Raw genomic sequence first — 19,798 nt, 5'->3', positions numbered from 1 at the left:
TAAAACTTTCAAGGTAATCATACACATCGGATAATCTATTTTTCTTAAATATTTTTTTCTTTTCTCTCTCCTTCCCTCACTCCTTTCCCACCTCCTACTTCTCTCTTTCTCAAAATTCCTCTTCCTCCAGCCACCATAATAGCATGTGCCAATTTCTTATAATAAACTTCTTTTTACCCCTCTCTCTCTCTCTCTCTCTCTCTCTCTCTCTCTCTCTCTCTCTCTCTCTTTCTCTCTCTCTGTCTGTCTGTCTCTCTCTCTCCCCCTCTCTCTCTCTCTTTCTCTCTCTCTGTCTGTCTGTCTCTCTCTCTCTCTCTCCCCCTCTCTCTCTCGCCCCCTTCAGTTCTCTCCTGAAGGTTCCTGTCTTCCATCGTACAGGTTTGGTCATGACTTAACTGAAGTCTCACAACTGCCCTTCACCGTCATTCTTGGAGTGTTTCACGGCCCTTCGGTGTCGCTTTACCTGTTTTCTTGATCCTTCCTCCTTTTTCTTGCTTAGTCCTTCAAATGGGTGGAGTGCGTCCCCTCAGCACTTAGGAAAGGGTGCATGGGAGATTATTTTTATGGAAACTATTTTCGAGAATGTCTTTATCCTCACATTTCATTGATAGCTTGCCAGATATAGAATAATAGTTAAGAAAACGTATTCCATCAGAATTTTAAAGGCATTTCTTCACAGTCCTGTGGCTTTCACAATATCCAACGACATTTGGATCTCCCGCTCTATGCGTATAACCTGTTTGTCACTCTGAGAGCCTGTCATATCTTCTCTCTGTCCCTGAAACTTCGTGATGATATGCCTTAATGTAGCTCTCTTTCATTCACTGTGTCTGGTACTGTGAACTTTCTTTAAAACATCTGGAAACGTGTGTCTTTAAGATCTGTTCTCATATTATTTCTTTGATAATTTTCCCCCTTTTCTCTTTTTTAACTTTCTGGAACTTTTATTCATCACGTAGCGGACCTCCTGAATTGTTCTCTAATTTTCATATCTTTACAGCTTTCCATCTCTTAGTCCTTTTCTTCCGTGTTTCATGAGAGTTCCTTAACTTTATCCTCCAACCCTAAAATTAAACATTTCATTTTTATTTATCACATTTTAAATTTCCACAACTTCTCTCTTATTCTCTGAGGTACCCCTTTCGATCCAAGGATATTAATTATCATTTTTAAATTAAGTTTTCTTGTGCCCCCGCATGATCAGTTTCTCCCGAACACCTTTTCCCATATGATCATTGTATTTTTTTTCTTTCATGTTAGAAACTTTTCTCAAGTGTCTGTTTATTTTAAGAGCGAAGCACAATAAAGTTAATTAGTTGTTCCGTATGCTTTCACAGAGTTCGTCAAACGGGGGGCTTTGTAATATGGGGATTGGGCTTGAACCCAACCATTTCACTGGATCGATGTCTGTAGATTTTTTTATCCCCCTGAAGGCCAATCAGAAAAGACACCTTCAATCTCATTGCTGAGATTTATAAATCTGGAGGCTGGCTTTCTGGCGCTGAGCAAAGGAATGGAGTCGGAAGGTGGTGGTGATGGTGAGGGGTGGGTCCCTAAATACTATGTAGACTTTCATTAACCTCCCTGTTGTCATATGGCTCCTCAACCCACCCTCGGCTGGGGCTGGGATCCTGGCTTCCTGAGACTTGTGGCTTAGTCTCTCCAGAGAATAATGCACCTTCTTCCTTCTGGTCTGGGGGAGAGTGCCTGATCCACCTCTTAATTCAACAGGACTTCGGCCAGTTTTCCTTTCTCGTGCACCCCCACCCTGGCTTTCAGAGGTGCTTCTGGTTCCTGAGACTTCATAGCATTCTTCTGCTTGAAGCATCTTGCTTTATTTTTGGCTCTCCCCACTGCAGGATTAAATTGAGCTTTCTCTAAGCCGCTAAGTCGTTTACCATTCAGCCATCTGATTTTCATCTTCCAGAATTTGGTTGACATCCCTCGATTGCTATTTCCATCTCCCATCCTCTTTGTTCTTGAATATTTATGTCATTTTTATTCCTTTATTGTCATTGTACTGGGGCATTGTACAAGGCCAAGATAAAGGTAGGCGTGCAATCTACCAGAGGCTTTTCAGTATCGATCGAAATGTCAAATATTATCCAATATTGAAATTTATATTTTACAGCAAATTTCACATTATCGCTCCTAATATTTCGGGCGTTAATAGAGCTGGTTTCATAAAACCTAAAGTGCTCTCTTAACGTGAAATTTACATATGTCAAACACATGCATTCACAAGGCCAGCAGTGTCCACGCGATCAGCACGCTCTTTCAGCATAAGGCCTTGTGACTATAACCACTGAGTAGTTTTTAGAATCTTGAAAATATTGACTTACTTCAAGGACTATAAAAACAATTTAGGTTCCATGACCCCGACTAAGCCAATAGTATCTGGCAACTCAAATGCAAGGTAAAATATTGACAGAACACTCATCACTGCCTGAACCCCTCAGGGCCCCCCAGCTGGGCGGACACTAGTGGGAAGAACCGCTACAGAAATGCAGATAATAAATGAAATGTTCCTACTGATGAGTGTAATAATCGTTTCCATACACATGCTGACATATTTTGAAAATCCTGATTGACATTCTTCAGAGTCCTAGAAAGATGGAACTAAGAATGAACAGCAAAAAAGGAAAAGTTTTAAGGAAGGGATTCATCTTATAATAAATAGTATCGTAGAAGGAAAGAGGTTTTAATTAGCCCCCGTCAGAATACTCTTTAAAAGTTTTGTAAGGCAGGAATATTCTTATTTACTGAGAGAGCTTACAGCCCATCAAACAGTGGTTCTGAAACTTGTGGGCCTAAGACTCACCTGGAGAAACTGTCCAGATGCAGGTAATCAGATTCCACTGCCAGGGATTCAGAATCAGTAGGTCTGGGATGAGACCCGGGAGGATGCATTTTAATCCGCAACTCACCACCACCGTTTTCCAATGGAGAAATAGTACATAATAAGATCACCCTGAAACTTCAGTTATGCCCAACCTGTGTGTATTTCATTGCTCAATATTTGCATATGCTCAAATGTGGCAGTTATTGTCTGTGGAACTATAAATTCTGTAAGGTCCAAGGCTAGTATCATTTCAAGTAAGATGGAAAAATTAGGTTACTCTGCGCTTAATGGATTTCTTTCTCCTTTTTTTTTTCTAAGATACTATAAATTTTTTAAGAGATCAGATCTTCTGGATATTAGCCGTGTTTTGTAAATCATAGAATTACTCCTGTTGATTTTCTTCATAGGGCAAAGCAGCGCATCCTCCGCCGCCTCCCCCGCTCCCACCACGGTGAAGGGAGAATCCCCCTTTGCCTCTCCGAGAGAGCTGCTGGTCATTCGTCCATCCCTCTCCCTTGGTATCAGGACCTCCTGAGGGCAGGCATGGTCTTGTGTGTGCACACTGCCTTCCTCAGTATGCACAGGAAGAGAGATTGCCATGGAATGGGGGGTGCACACATTAAAGGAAGTGCAAGGCTTACTCAGGCCCTCTTTTGGGGCATCTGCCTCAGGGCAGGACTGCTCCCAAGCATGTCAGTCAGTAGGGTGGCAATTGGTATTCCACGCTCTGACACGGTTGCATCAAGGCTGGCATCCAGGCTCCTGGGCTTTGAGAAGCTATTGCCTCAGCCAGATACCTGACTTCATTCTGCTTCCTGAGCTGTGGATTCCCTTCCTTTCAAGGTCATTCACTGCTCCCTGGGCCCCTGCCCGAGGCCCCCAATGTATGGATATCCAGTGCCTTCAGATGTAAGACAGTAGATCGGCTTTATTTTTTCTCGGCAGGAGCCTAAAGCCTAATTGTGAAACTTGACCAGGCATACCTTCCCCATGTACAGTCGCTCCTAAAGTCCTAAATATGATGGACTAAAACGAAATACCAGAATGATACCTTCTACAGTGTCTGGCGATGTGCAGTTTAGTTGGGGAGATGAGGAGCACATACCTTAGATCAACACAAGGCGGCAAGTGGTTAAGTGCCACCTTTATTAATTCTGATAAGAACCATGGGCAGAGAGACGGCGAGGGCTGGCCCAGCCTGGGGTGGAGGAGAGCAGGCGCCGAAAGAGAGATAAGCTTTGAGGTCGACCAAGCACGATGGGAGTTAGGGGGCTGGAGGGTGGATGGAAACGCATCCTCATGCGGGCCAAGGGCTGTTCCTGAAGGAGACAGTGCCGATGATAGCCAGGCTGGAGGCGAGGGTTCCTGTTGGAGAACAGTAACTTGGAGACTTATTTGAGAGACCTGTTAGGGGACTTTCTACTCTTTAAAGTGTGAGACAGTAAGAGTCTCTATCTGGTTGGGGCATTTAAAATTTAAAGGAAAACAAGTATAGTAGCATTTAAAGGAAAGAAATAAGAGAACTTGATGATTGACTATATGATAAGACAAAAGGGAGAAGAATCGAATGTTCGTGATCGATCGTAAGGTTAAATGCGAGGGTGGCATAATAGTTTCTGAAAGATGATGGTCGCGGCATGCATAAGTCTAAATATTTAAAAACACTTCAAACACTCGTTATTATTTATCTTATTCTTCTGATTCACATTTCCCGTTTGTTAAGGTACTTCTTCCACACTCAGCAGAAGGTATGAAGCAAGTTCACATCAATTATTTTTAAAGTCTGTGTTAAATGGAGCTACAAACAGCTACTCCGGTGTTTCACAGTTGGGCTTTTTGTTTTTACATGTGTTTATATTTCGGTAAATTCATATTATTATGAAAATGGTTCTTTTCATTCGTCAGAGTAGTAACAGACAATCATATGTTCCTTTTGCTTAATATTTCCATTATGAGGATTTTCTTGGTCACATCTTATACTTGAAGAGAGAGTGCTTTAAAGATGGCCATTATGCAAATATATGGAAGGAACAGAGTTCCAGGCTTTAAAACGTATTATGACATCATTCACTAGCTATTCATAGCAACTTTGGGCTTTTCTAGAGGTTGCAAAGCTCTTTGGGGGGAAAAAAATTACTGTCCTGTATAAAGGTAGTCTATTATATCTTGGTTCCCGAGCAAGTTTCTATGGAATTAATCTGTATGACACCAAATGGTTTATATCTGACCCAGTGCATAAAGAATCAAAATACCTCTCATGTTAGTTAGATTTCCAATACATTGTCATGATTAGCTAATATGATCCATGAGGTCATGCAGGTTACCTGTACATTTTTATTTACTAAGCAGTAAATATGGACCCCAAATAATATCCAAACTTACAACTCCTATTTATTAATATTATGATTTCCTAGGAGAGGTTTTTTTAAACGTGGCTACATTCTCTAATTGCTTTTGCATCTGAGACCTTCGAAAATTTGTTTGGGTCACTTTTCAGCGCTGGGCTCTAGCCAGTTCATACAAAGGATGTTTTAATTAGCTTGTTAGGCCGAGAGCACTTTAAGTACTAAGCTGAAGTTCATCCATGGTGCAAGGAAAAAAGTCATTTCTGGGTGTAGGAGTCGTCCACCTCAGGCCACCGCTAGTCTTTCTGGCCTTGGTGAGAATCAGGAAAAAGGCGCCTCCTCTGAGCAGATGAAAGCCGCTGCCCCACGGGCACCCCAGGTGTGACAGCAGCCTCCCCACCCCCAGCACCCTCCACCTGATACTGTAGTGCTGTCCACAAGCCGCACAGCCAGAGGTGGGGCTCTGGGCCCCTCTGCTCATTCACGACATGCTGCTAAATGCAGAGTAGAGAGCCAGCTTCTCGGGTCAGAGAAATAAGAGTCTGAGTTACATGTGCCGCTCGGTGCTGTGGCGTGCTCGTGCTCTGACCATTCACGGCTGTAGGGTAAAGCCATGGGGCCAAAGGCTGACCGAAGGCCCTGAGATGCAGTTGGTTCATGGCTGACTGGGAAGCGGCCTTCGTGGGGGATGCTGCTGGTCTCGAGATCAGCTATAATGGATCTTCATTCATGTGGCAGAAAAGCCTAGAGAAAATGCCTTGAAAATCAAGTGGCCTTTGTGACCCCCCCACCCCGCCCCCCCCAGAGCACTGACAGGTTTAGCTGTCCCAAACTCCAGAGCAGCAGCATCCAATAGTACGACAAACTGTGGGATTAAAATTAAAATTTTTTAATTGTAAAAGGCAAAAAGGAACAGGCGAAACCGATCTTAATATATTTTTATTTAACCCAATATATTAAAATATTACTACCTCAACATGTGATCAACATCAAAATTATTGAGATGCTTTACCTCCTGTTTTTCATACCAAGCCTTTGTAATCTGATGGGTCTTTTACACTTACAGCACAGCTCAGCTGGACCAGTCATGTCGTGAGGCCTCACAGTCCCATGGGGTTTGACAGGACAGGTCTAGAACAACCAAAAAAATCTTCTCTGGTCAGAAAGGCAATCGGCAGGACCAGAGGTGGAGCAAAATGAACAGAGCCGCTGACTCTTCGTGTCACTTTTAAAAGCTGTATAACCCTACACCGGACAGAACAGACTAGTGCTTCCCCTTGCCCTCCGCCTGGTCGGGGGACCCGCTTCACAGTGGCCCCGAGCCCGCTCCCCTGGACAACCCGCCCACGGCCAGTGCGTGCCCTTGTCATTAGCATTCACCTGCTCTGTGTGGCCTGCTGCCATTCGTGTGTCGTGTGGCTGCTTATTGGGAAAAGAACTCCTTCGTGCCCTTATCCGTGCCTGCCCCGTTGTGGACGTGTAATGTTGGCGGCGGCCTTGGGGCCACACACATATCCTGTGGCAGGTGGGGGAGCGCTGGACTCTTACCATGTCAGTGAGAGTGGCTGGTGCTCTGGGCTTGTTTTCCAGGGCTTTGATGAGCTTCGTTAATTATGTTGGGGGTGGCGGGGGAGGTGTGCGGCTAGAGAGGAACACGCTTAGCTCTGTGTGAACATGAGGAATCGGACAGTTGGCAGCATGGCGAATCGGCGGCCTAGGGAGAGAAACGCGTGAATAAACACATTTCCCCAGAGCACTGCAGAACGGGCCCCGTGCTCTCGGCCTGGGCGGGACCGGTCCCGGCCCTCCCGCCTTCCTTCACTGGTCTCCCGGGCAGCTGGCTGCAGCTCATGAGATCAGTTAGGGAAGCACCTGGGTAGGGAGGTGGCGGAGTGTAGCGGCCGATTGCTGGCTCTGAAGCTAGGACAGACATTCAGATCCTGACTTGACCGCTTCAGTAGTGGCAGGACCTTAGGCAGCTTACCTGACCTCTCTGAGCTTTAGGGTTTCCATCTAGGAAACAGTGATGATAATGACAGGGTTATTATGACAAAGCCGTGTCCTAATTTATGTAAAGCATTTAGCACAGGATCAGACCCATAGTATGTACGATACACATTTTTTAAATTTAGAACATTAAACACATCATATACTATTCACAGCCTTTTAACCCTCTAGGAAAGTGAAACTATGCTTCAGTTTTCCTCAAAGCCAGCTTCATTCATTCTCATGCATTCATTCGTTCATTCAACAGACATTTATTATATACCTGAAATGTCTAGGCATTAGGCGTACAAAGGTGCAAAGATTCTGGAAGAAACATTTTATCACATATGCGTGAAATTACATGGACAGGGACTGCGAACAAAGTGGTAAAAGTATATGAATTTGCCTTTAAAAACCAACTGTTAGCAACTATTAAATAATCGTAAAGTTTTCTTTCATTTGGCTATGAGAAGATTGTTCCCTTTTATATATACCTCTGATTAAAATAAGAATTACTTATTAAAAGAATATTTTAACATATAACATAAAAATGCCACATTTTTTGTTCATTTATGTTAAACGATCTTACATGAAGAAAACACCTCAAAAAAAAAATCTATCCACAATCTCACCTTTCACACTCCTAGAAGCTTTCTAGTGCTTTCTAGTGCTTTCTAGTGCTTTCTAGTGCTTTCTAGTGCTCTAGTTGTCTCTGGAACCTTATGATATGAGAGAAATCATTTGTCTTTGCCTTAGTTAATCAGAAGCTAACCATGAAGGTGGCATTTAATTCAGCTGAGCACTTACAACATCTATCCTTTTTATGTATTAGGAATAGGTAAATAAGTATTCCCAAAATAATGAAAACTATTATTACTTTAAACTCCTTTTTTTTTTCTTTTGGGGGGTTACTTAGATTAAAACAGGCATTTCAGTCAAACTTTTAAAACTTAACTCCAAAATAAACAAGAGCTCTGTTGGAAAATCTATTGTATTAGTTATCTGTTGCTGTGTAACGAATCACACCCAAAACTTAACAGCTTAAAATGAAAAGTGTTATTGTGCCACACGGCTCTGAGGAAATCCAGGAGCAGCTTTGCTGGGTAGTTCTGGCTCAAGTTCCCTCATGAGCCTTGCAGTCAAGTCGTCAGCCGGGGCTGCGTCATCCAAAGGCGAGACTGGGGTGGAGACTGTTTCCCAGGGGCTCCCTCCCGTGGCACCCCACTTCCTCACCTCAGGGATCTTTCCATATGGCTGCTTGAGTGTTCTCATAACATGGCAGCTGGCTTCCCCAGAGTGAGCGATTCACGGTAGAGCAAAGCAGGAGCCGAGCCACCATGTCTGTTATGACGTGGTGTTGAAGTCACACACCCTCCCTTCTTCCTTATTCTATTCATTTGAAGCACATCATTAAGTCCAGTCACGCCCTGGGGGAGGGGAATCAGTTCTGTCCTCTGAAAGACTCTCTGGACCTGTTCGTGGACACCATAATTACCAGGAAAGGCTTTGACATTTCATAAAGTGCTTAAGTGGTATTGGCACCGAGAAGCTTAGGATGGGAAGGACTGAGCTGGCAAAGATAAGCAGAACCACCTGGGGATTATGTGCACTGGGGTGCCGTGCCCGCGTAGGGGACAGGAGGGCGGAGCGGGAAGTCACAGACTCCAAATGCACCAGAAATGTGTTTCTTTTTCACTTGGCAGCCCCAGACCCGATATCAAAGCTGTGCCTCATGGCAGAGGATTAATGCAGAATTCTGCGGTCAAATGTAAAGAAGCCTTTGCTTTTATTTAAAGCAGGAGATAGAATTTTAGAGGACCTTGCATCTGAGCTATTACCTGTTTACACTACACCCAGCCTTGTTAGTTACCTGACTTTCCACTTCTGCTTTAAGAATTCTTTCCCTGCCCTTTTCCCGTTACGGCATTTATTGTTTCTAGCCCGTGGTTTCTGTCCTTCTCCGTGTCCTCTGTGCTAGCTTTCCTATGGAAGTAGTTCCCCCTGACAGGATGGCATGCGCGATGCTGTGATACGCTCTGTGGCACCTCAGAGTTCCTCCCACACGTCTCCCTGGTCTCCCAGGCCGAGCGCTGCCGTCAGCCACATTCTAACTTCCTATTATTGAATATTTCAGGGTCCAAAGCCCTCCGTGCCCCATGCTGTCCACTTAGGCATCTCTCCACATTCGTATTATTCACAGCAAGATGCACGCATGCAAATCCTTTAAGTCCTTCGGGCTTTTCTTTCCATTTCCCCCTCAAATATGAATCGCCTAGCAACATTTATCGAGGACCACATGCAGAGAAGGCTGTAGTCTCTTTGCTGTATCCCAAAAGATGAAAAAGGCATGGTCCCTGCCCTTACAAAGTTTATCCTCTAGTAAAAGCTGGATTTTTAAAAATTTTTTAAATAATAACCACACGGATTTCCATTTATGTTCAGTAGAGTGACATGTTGTCCAAGGTACAATAATCAAATTCGAGGGTTAGTCTTTTGTATACCTTTTCATTGAGAAAACTAGCTATCTTTTGGATTAAGTAAATGCATCTACCTCGATGAGAAATACTGCTACAAGAAAATCATTTCATGAGGTTGACTTTCTAGTGTCATAAACACGTTTCACCCAACTGGTGAAAATTCAGATGTGTTTAAAACCCAGATAAATATAAGCATTTATTAATAATCTGTAAAAATGATCCACCCCGTTAATATAATAAGTAATTAACTACAACTGGTAATTGCAGTATAAACAGAAGAATAACTTATTTACGTTCTAGTTTTTCTCGTTTAGAAGACATCAGCCCTGCCCTTTGATTTACTTTACTTTTCATGGGCTGTTGTTCAGAAGAGGGAGTCGGGGAATTGTGGGCTGTGAAGAGTTGATAAGGAATAAGGAGTGCGAGCTGAGGAGAAGCAAGAGACGGGGCCTCGGGAGGAGAACCGAAGGCGAAGAGGAAGCCCCTCAGAGCCTGTCATTAAGATCTAACCTGTGATACCAGCAGCAGCAGGCAGTGGTCGTGGGCTTCTGAAAAGGGGAGAGTACTATCTTGATCAAAGTGGTCGGCACGAGGGAGGCTAGGACACGGCACACCTGGGACAAGATAATTAGGACCCGGCTGACATGACCCTGGCAATAAATAGATCCAAAGAAAAAGAAAGAGATGGGTGGAGATGACCGTGGACGTGGAAGGAACGAAACCGAGGCTGCCATCGGTTGTCAGTAAAGGATGTGTTGACCGAAGGTGATAGCTTGGACACTGTGGCTTAATTGTCAGTTGGGTGCTCAGTTAAAGAAGTCTTTCTGCGTAGAAATAAAGGACTACTAAGAGTTTCAGGTTCGTCCACATCCAGTGAAAAACATGAGCAGATGAATCATTTTTTGAGGGAAGTTGTCCATGAGGAAAAAATATATAGCATCTAGCACTAGGTCTAGAGATGGCTAGAATTAATACCTGGGGAAAATAAACAAGCATACAGGAAATATTTGTGCATGTGAGTGTGTATGTGCGTGTGTTTCTGCAGATATACACATATATCTATCTGAAAAACATCTGAAAACCCATTCATCATAATGGAAACCCTAGCGAGTTCTACCTGCTAGAATTATAAATGATATTTCTTTTTCCTTCTGTCTCTTTTGCTTATCTGCATTTCTGTATTTTCTGGTTGAACATATATCGCTTGTATATGTTTCCTCATAGAGAAGAAGTCATTTTTAAAACCTGGGTGTAGTCTATGGCCACGCTACCCTGAACAAGCCCAATCCCACCTGATCTCGGAAGCTAAGCAGGGTCGGGCCTGGTTAGGACTTGGATGGGAGACCACCTAGGAAGACCAGGTGCTATAGGCGTAAAAAAAAAAATAAGGGATTGTAAGCTGACAAGGTCCTTGCAATCTGTGAGGTCAACCAAGGGTTGCCTCGCCTAAAAAAAAAAAAAAAAAAAAACCTGGGTGTAATGAAGGAGATAGGAGTGGAATCTTCACAGTCAGAATAAGAGGGAACCTTAAAAAAACTGGTCTCAAGATGGGGACGCTGAGACCGTGACAGTTCTGTGATTTGTTACGAGGCCTCCAAAACAAGAGTCGGATTTTCTAAAGCTGAGGCTCTGCCTGTCGAAGAGGAAAATAGAATTAGCCTCAACTTCTAGAACTTGGATTGATCCGAAGCAGTGGTTCTCAACTAGGGATGGTTGGTCCCCCATTCCCCAGGGGCTATTTGGCAACATCTGAAAACGTTTTTGGTTGTCACAGCCGGGAGAGGGGAGGGCTGCTCCTGGCATCCGGCGAGTAGAGACCAGAGATGCTGCTAAACCCTCTGCAATGCACGGGACAGGCCCCCACAACACAGAGTTATCAAGTTCAGAATGGCAGTAGCGCTGAGGGTGAGAAACCCTGATCCGAAGCCAGGTGGGTATCGTGGCTGCCACCCACGGAATGCTTCGGGTGCCAAGCTCTGTGCTAAACACTTGACATGAATCGTTTCATCTTCAAAGGATCTTGAAACTCGGGCATATGGAGTTAAGTAGCCTGTTCGGGTCACACGGTAATGAAGCACCGAAACCAGGAGCCGAAGCAAAGTCTGTTTGCATGCAAACCTGAGCTCTTAAACATTATGCAATTTTGCCTTCCATCTTAACACTCACAGAGTGAAATGGGAACAGGAAAGCCACCTGAAGGTCACCTCTGACCTTCTGGTGTCATTCTTTTTCCACCCTTGCCAAGGCAGTGGCTTCCGAACCACTTTTACTCTCCTGGAATGTAATAACTGGTAAAAACAAATTTTAACACTTTTCTATGTCTCTTCCTCTTTATCTCTCCCTCCAGACCCATCTTTCAGAGAGATGTTTATTTTTTTAATGACTATCAGGTGCTTTTTGTTGGAATCGGGGGTGGGACGTGGTCATTGGTTGATTGTGCAAATGGGAGCTGACATATTGCTGGTCTGCAAGGCTTTTGGTCATGGAGAAGCAATCTGCAAATGGCTGAGAATTCCCACTTTAGAGCATCATTTTAGCACACGGCGAGAAGGCGAGCCTATGCTTTTACATTGTTCTTATCAGCTTCCTGGTCTCTTCCCCTTTAACTCTGGCTAAAGAGTTCTGGGCTCCAGCATTCTCGACCTCCTTGTCATTTTCACTGAAGGACACCGCGTGTTAAAACCAAAAACTGTATTGCTTTTGGAAAACTGACTTCCTTGGGTCCTTGAAAGCATCGATCAAGGACTCAGTGGATCTTAACTGGTGTGCTTGCCAGCGGAGAGGGAGAGGAAAGTCCCCACTGGTGTGTACTGCTGCCTGCCACCACCCACCTCCTCTTTTCTGCGTGACAATTAGGATTTTAAAAGAATCATGCCTTACATGCACTGAATCACTATGGGAGCGAGAATCGGAAAGTGCCTGTCAGGCTCTTCCATCTGTCTTCTCTTTCCCAGACCAACACGGGATCGAAATAATTCGTTCTAACGCCGACCTGTGCGGAAAGCCCATCGCACATGTCGGAGGCCTCCGCCTCCGCAGCAATCTCACGCACGAGGTCGTTTTCCATGAGAAAATGTCGATCGTGATAAATAAAATTAGGAAGGAAATTTGGATCCACCTTGCACAGGAAAAGACTGATTTTAGAGTTTCTTTTCCTGTGAGCTTTTCTTGTCAGGATTGAGTTTCTTGTCAACGTTTCCATCCTTTATCCTGTTTTGATTTTTTAAAGAGAAATTTTATAAGTTCACTGTGTCTGCTCATCCTATTTGAACTCAGAGCCCTTTTGAAGTCAGAACCCTGGTTTTACTTAACTTCTGTGGAAAACCGCCTTTCAGGTTATATATATATATATTTTTTTTTTTTTTAATTTTTTGGGCAAAGCAACCCTTGGTTGACCTCACAGGTTGCACAGACCTTGTCAGCTTACAATCCCTTATTTTTTATTTTATTTTTTACGCCTACAGCACCTGGTCTTCCTAGGTGGTCTCCCATCCAAGTCCTAACCAGGCCCGACCCTGCTTAGCTTCCGAGATCAGACGGGATCAGGCTTGTTCAGGGTGGCATGGCCATAGACCAGGTTATATATTGAACCAGAAGTTCGATATTATTTTCTTCCAAAGAGCTTATAACACTTCTGCATATTAATTTACTCATATTATCAGCTGAGTAGCTAAATGCAATGAATTCCTCACATCCAGTGAATCTCGAATGAGCCCCTGCCAACCTTCCATATACATCTCATATTAACAGTACTATCTGAATTCCTTCTGAATCTGTAGGTAGTGCTCCTGAGGATCAAAGAGGGGGTGTTAAAACGGCACAGTACAGTGCACAGTCACCATTTTTCTAAACAACTCCAAGTGCAAGCGTGTATCAGAAACAGTCTCCATAATTTTGGTTTAAACATATGATTGCTTTACACACACACACAGAAATATGCTTCCCCATTTCCCGCAGTACCTAACTCAGCCCTAGGTACAAAAGAAGTGCTTTATAAATGCAGAAGGCTTAGACTCATCTCTAGAAAATGTAAAGAAAAAGAATTGAATTCTGGAAGAATAACTGTGGTATCCTGAAAGCAGGGACCAGTGCACTGATTTTTGTGTAAGAGTCAGGGAGAAGCCAAGCCATCACCACTGGGGCCTTAAAGGGCTATTGGGAGCAGTGAGCCTGGGGAGTGGACAGACCTCAGCCTAAATACGGGCCCTTTCACCTTCTGCAGATTGTTATCGATACTTGAATTTCACATCTACTTCTTAACTTCAGTCTTCCCATCTGTGAAATAGGGATAATGATAATCCAAAAGTTTATTTATTATTTTTTATTACCGGTATTATTATTATTGGTAAGGGCATCAGAGAGAGACAGAAACAGTTTCCGTTAAAACTTTCTAATTTGGAATCTAAGGGATCTTGGTTCAAATCTCACATTTGATCCGTAATAATTCTGTGCCTGGGGCAAGTCTCTTCAGTTTCTTTACTTGAAAAATGAGATGGTGATGCTTGTGTTGCAGGGAAGATTAAACCCGGGGGATGTCAAGGGTCTCGGATGTACCAGATGCTCCGCAAATCTCAGCTCTGGTTATTATGTCCCATTTACCAAAGCTGGTGAATTGGTTTTCTGGAAACTTAAGCCAACTTCCTTAGCACCATCGAGACCTATGGATTTTACTTTTATTTTCTTTTTTAAGTAGCACATCCCTTTGAGATTACAGCAAAAGCTACAGCAGTATCATCATAAAAACATACATTCCCCAAACTAACTTGGGTACAGTTACAAGGGATTCACAGGCACCCTCTCCAACACAAAATAAGGCCCAAGAGGGTGAAAAATATGCCAATCCAAATGGAACGATTCTTCGCTTTGTAAAAGGGCTTGCCGTAATATTCCCATCGCAACTCTCCCAGTATCGTTAAAATAGAATTCCATTTACAAAATAAAAAAACAACTCATTTTACTCAGAATATTTCACAAACACATTTTTTTCATTAACAGAGGCAAGCCTCTTCTAACAAAGCATATTTATCAAATGCCTATTATGTGCCTAATAAGGTGGTGGGTGTTATAGGGAACAAAAGAAGCTTAACATGTGGTCCCTGCCCTCAGCCTTTTCTTTCTAATTGGAGAGACAAGTGAACAAGGCGGCATTAGATGTATTAGCGCTATATGCTGATATAATCAAGTACTAAATTGTGTATGCTTGCGTGGGTGGGCGCACAAGCCTCACATATCATTCTCTGACCTTGAATTGTACACAAATCATTAGCGTCAAACCGGAATTGCCGACTGCTCCCCCATCCCTCGTCTTCGCTTGGCCGACTTCCATCCCAGCCTCTCCCTCTGTGTCTGGAACACACTTTAGAAAAGATGGGGTGAAATAATGCAGTGAGAAAAAGAGAAAAATTAGTAAGGAAAAAAGAGGTCAGCGTCAGTCTGTGGTTGCCACTGCCGACAGAGTCCACAACGGACGGAGTCTGACCCAGGAGCACCCAAGCTTCGTGAAAACCTATGGGACACGCGACAGCTTCTCTTCCCTGTTTACAAATTAGCTGCTAGGCCTTGTGTCAGTGACTGGATCTGCAGAGAGAAAGGAATGGTGCAAAGAAGAAGGCCTGAATGATAGGAGGGGAATTCGGACACGGCATTCGGTGTTTACACCAAAACAGCATGGGAATCATAGCCCAAGAGAAGATTTATGGGAAAATCATCGGGAGAGGAGAAACAGACCTGCCTGGAACCCTTACAGGCCCAAGGCAAGAGCACACACGCGGGCCTGCGTACCACCGGCTTCATATTTACTTGTCAGACATCAAGCTAACTCTTAAGTGAAATATGTTCTATCATCTGACCTTGATAACTTTAACCTGGGTATTGGAAAGACTGAGGGGGAAGCCAGGCAACTGGAAAGGCCCGGTCTGAATGCAGACTCTTTGCCTCCTTGGGGTTATGCAGCGTGGGTGGCCTAGACCATCAAATCTTCTTCCCATCCCTGGCTCTGTGCTTTACTCCAGAGGCTTCTCGCTTGTGTGAGACGCTCCAGCTCACACCTCCAGGGTCCACACTTTGCACCCCGCCTTGGCCACACTTCGGGTTTAGAAATGCACTCGGCATGTGTCCACCTTCCAGAGGAAAGACCTGGGGGAGCAGACGTGAGGTCTTTTTGGGTTCCAAGTATCCAGAACACATTCTAGAAGGGAGGACATGAGCTCTCACCTTGGCCCTGCAGACTACTTGCCCAGGTAGGGAGAGACATGGCCAGAGGAAGACCCCAATCAGACCCTCTAAAGCTGGGGGCCAGGACCGGGACCCCTCAGTGCCTGTGTTAAGGGCATAACGGAAGAGAAGAAGGAAGACATAGGAAGGAGATTAAAGCAGAGTCATCAGGGCTGCTCAGTTGAGGGGGTGTAAGTTGGGAGGAGCTGACAGGGTGGAAGAGAGGCCCATCTAAAGAAAGGAGAAGGCCGGACATGCACCACCCCCCACAGAGATGGAGCCTCTTCATTTATTATTGTGTTTAGTTAGAGAATGGGGCGGGGGGCGGGGCGGCGGGAAACTGCTATTATAGAAGGCAAAGGGCTCTATAATTCAGCGACAAGAGATATGAAAGGCGAAAGAATGATGGTTTTGGAGCTAAAAGCAGGGGCTGCGAGTGACTGCTCCCCAAGGCCACCTGGCCCCATCTCGTTTCTGCACCTGTCTCATCAGCCTGCCGGTGCTCGCCCCGGGAACCCGCTGAGGAGGGGCCATTCTGCCTTGTTGTTTTCCCCCAGAAGAGAACAAAATTGAAGGTTCGTTTTGATTCCCCCGAGAGAAAAAAAAAATTACTTCTTAGAATATTGAATATTGAGAAATTACTTATGTAGAATATCGGATATAAGTATCGAATGTTTAGCTAGACAGAGAGGATAGTTGCTGTATTTGAAATTACACTATTTGCAGAAATAAAGAGGAAAAGGTTTAAAAATCTCCGCACAAACATACTTGGTAGAATTGAAGAAACTTCTAATGATATTTCAACATTTTAATTTATTTTCATTTCACAATTTTTTTTTTGTTTTATGAATAAAATATTTAAGGAATTTAGGAAGTTGTTAAATAAGTCATGAGTAAACTTTTTGGAGAAAAGAGCAAGACATAACTTTGGGTTACTCTTGTGCTAAAAGTTCTTTCCTCCATCCTTCGCTTTATTCCTGTCAGGTCAGTCACCGAGGAATACGAGATCCTCGAGAGCCCCTTAGCCCCACCTAACACTAACACTGACGTCCCGCTCCCAAGCAGTGGTGAGACAAGCGTTCGTGAACATCGTTGACTCCTGGTATTCAGGAATTTGTCATTAAGGGGTTCCCTTCATCCCAAGTAAAGCCAAGGCATCATGGTATGAGTAATTAATAATTCTACCAGAGCGTGAGTCTGAGGCCAGTACGAGGAGCAGGTAAATCAGAGAGTTTGTAAACGAGCCACAAGGGGGCCCAGAGTCTGTGTCTTTTTACCTTGGCGTCCCTCCCTGCGTGCCATCTACCTGGAAGCAACGCTCGTGAAATAGGAGTTTGTTATTATTCATTGCCACTGTGCAGAGTTTACAAATCTCATCAAGTTCGCGTCTGATATCACTACAGTAGTGGTGTCGTTGACGCCTGTGGTGGGAATCATGTGTGAGAGCTGGGGTAGTAACGAAGCGTGATGGCATCTCCAGAAGTGAGGGCCACGCTTCGAGCGTCTTTTTATTTTTACTCCAGCTTCTGGCCTCCAGTCTCGTCATGGCGGACAGGTATGTCTCGTCCCAACTTTGTCACAGATGACCTGACTCCTGATCCCAGATGATAAATTCAGTCTTACATGCGATTCATTTTCTAAATTTCTTGGGGACCGATTAGATCCTCAGCCTGCAGAACGTTACATCCTGGATTTGTTCACCAGTGTCACTGACACACAGAAAGCGTGGAATAGCCCGTGTGGACCGAGGGCCACTGGGAATGGTGACAGGATAGTCGGGAGTGGAGACGCAGTCTGCACACGACCCTAAAACCGCGTGCGGGCCTGCCGTCGGCCTTCCCTGGGCCTTGGTCTTTCAGATGACAGTACTTCTTTCAGTGATTTTTACTGAGTATTAACTAGCTGTGTGGGATGCAAAGTAACATGTGACAAGCATTCAAGGACCTTACAATGAATTCATTTTTTAAATAAAGTCTCATAATTTGACCAAATGAAATAATTTCCACTGGTATTGCAAAAAAAAAAGAGCCAAGAGTCATTTGTTCTGTCTTGCCATAGTTTTATCCTGGTCAAAACTTTTATGAATGACTTGGAAAAATTATAAAGAGCATGTTTTTCAAGTTGGCCATGACACAGGGCTGGGAAGAATAATGACTGCAATGCATTGAAGGAAGAAATGGAGATCTAAAAAGATCTTTCCAAGTTGAAATACTGGGCAGAGTCTATCAAAATGTATCCAGAACTAAAGTAAGGCTTGCGAGTTACTGTGCAACTTTAAACAAGTTACTTCACCTCTCTGTGTCTTCGGGCCCTTGGGTATAAAATAGGAATAAATGCAGCCCCCGCACAAAGCCTGGCTCCCGGTATTGAACTCGATGTATGTAAAGTGTTTACCTCGCTTGCCACATTGAAGATGCTCAGTAAGTGTAGCAAGTATTTCTTTGGGGGAACAGTTGCCTGATGGAACTATATAGTAACCGGAAAAGGTAGGGATGCTTCAAGCTGACTGGTGCTTGACCGGCCACGTTATGTGGCACACGTCCAATGAATGCCACACTTTAAAAGGGAGATAGAGAAACTGGATTGAGTTCAGAGGAAAATAGTCGCGATGGTGAGAAAGCCTAAAATCATGTGACGAAAAGTTAAAAGAACCGAGTATATTTAGCCTGAGGTGTAGAAAACTCAGGTTGTACATAATAGCATTTGCTAAGACTTGAAAGGTTCTCCTATTGTAGATGGGTTAGATTTATACTCTACTCCGGGGCCAAAGGTGGATATTGTAGAAAGACAGATTTTGGCTCTGACTAAGGAAGAATTCGCTAATATTCAGAGCTGCTCAAGGATGGTAACGAATGCTTCAGGAAGCAGTGAGATCCTTGTCCCTAAAGGGGATCGTAGGCCAAATGGCCACTTGATGAATTAAAGGGTAGACTTGGCGACCTGATCGTCCAGTCTCTGGAATTCTGTGATTCTGAGAATAAAAATGTCGATTTCAATCAAGACGATAGGCAAGAAAAACTTAGTATCAATACATTGTTTTATCATACACCGAGAAAGAAGTTCCAAGACCACCAGAATCTGGCGATGGCAGTTTTCCTCCCAGGGTCACTGAGGAGATGGTCGTAATGGGCGGGGGGACCTCCATCGTGTTTAGGGGGAGCGCTCCCTTGCCACCTGTCCTCCAGGCTTTGTTGGGTGTATGTGAGCCCAGGAGCTCAAAAACAGGCCTTCTACTTGGCTGGATGTATGTGGCCAAATAAAGAGTGGCTCAACAGACTGCCTGCTGTTTATCTTTCTTAATCTCCTTTAAACCTCTTTCTGCCTCAGCCAGCAGTAAACCCTTTACAGAGGTTAAGCTGACTCCCACCCCTCTTTCTTTTTTGGTGTTTAATGTCACTGATATTTGTGTTTCCTGTTTGCTTTGGGTTCTATTTATTGTTTAAAATGACAAAACTTCATTATGCCTATGCTAATTATCTTCTTTTATGTTGTGTTTTCCTGACTTTTTCTTATTAGAATTTTCCTTCAATTTTTTTCACTACTAGAATTTGAAATTTGGAACCGCACAGACCCTCACGGACAGTTTCGCCTCCCCCTTCTGTGTTTCCATTTATGGCGGCCTTCAGCGTCTGTTAATATTACAAAACTGCATGTAGATATGGTTTTTTAGTTGCAGTCTCCTAGGAGCTGCACATTATATTGTTCAATATCAGCAAAGATTACCATTGTTGATGTCCCTTTTTTTCTGGTGGCCGGGATGGAGAACCCTCCCTCCAGTGCTCCTCACAGAATCACAAAGTTTGGAGGTGAAAGACGGCCGCCTTTCTTAAAGGTCCAGGCTTTTCCCAGCTTCTCGTAGCTTTAGCTCCAACTCAGCACGTGACCTTTCCCAAGACCTTGGACGAGAGGCGCGCTTTGCGCCCGCCTCTGACTGC

General features: G+C 44.1%; 1 protein-coding gene and 2 pseudogenes across 1 annotated transcript in view; 2 read left to right on the top strand and 1 right to left on the bottom strand.

Moving 5' to 3' along the window:
* The window catches only part of MAML3 (mastermind like transcriptional coactivator 3), a 368,902-nt gene that overhangs the window by 227,635 nt on the left and 121,469 nt on the right, over positions 1 to 19,798 (top strand). The gene's annotated exons all lie outside the window — the stretch shown is intronic.
* Positions 10,905 to 11,023, top strand: LOC112475113 (annotated as a pseudogene).
* Positions 13,106 to 13,224, bottom strand: LOC112475183 (annotated as a pseudogene).

The sequence above is a fragment of the Pteropus alecto genome, unplaced genomic scaffold (assembly GCF_000325575.1).
Source record: "Pteropus alecto unplaced genomic scaffold, ASM32557v1 scaffold50, whole genome shotgun sequence".
Taxonomy (NCBI): Eukaryota; Metazoa; Chordata; class Mammalia; order Chiroptera; family Pteropodidae; genus Pteropus; species Pteropus alecto.
The sequence above is the reverse complement of the archived record's forward strand: the minus strand, read 5'-3'. Positions and strand labels throughout refer to the sequence as shown.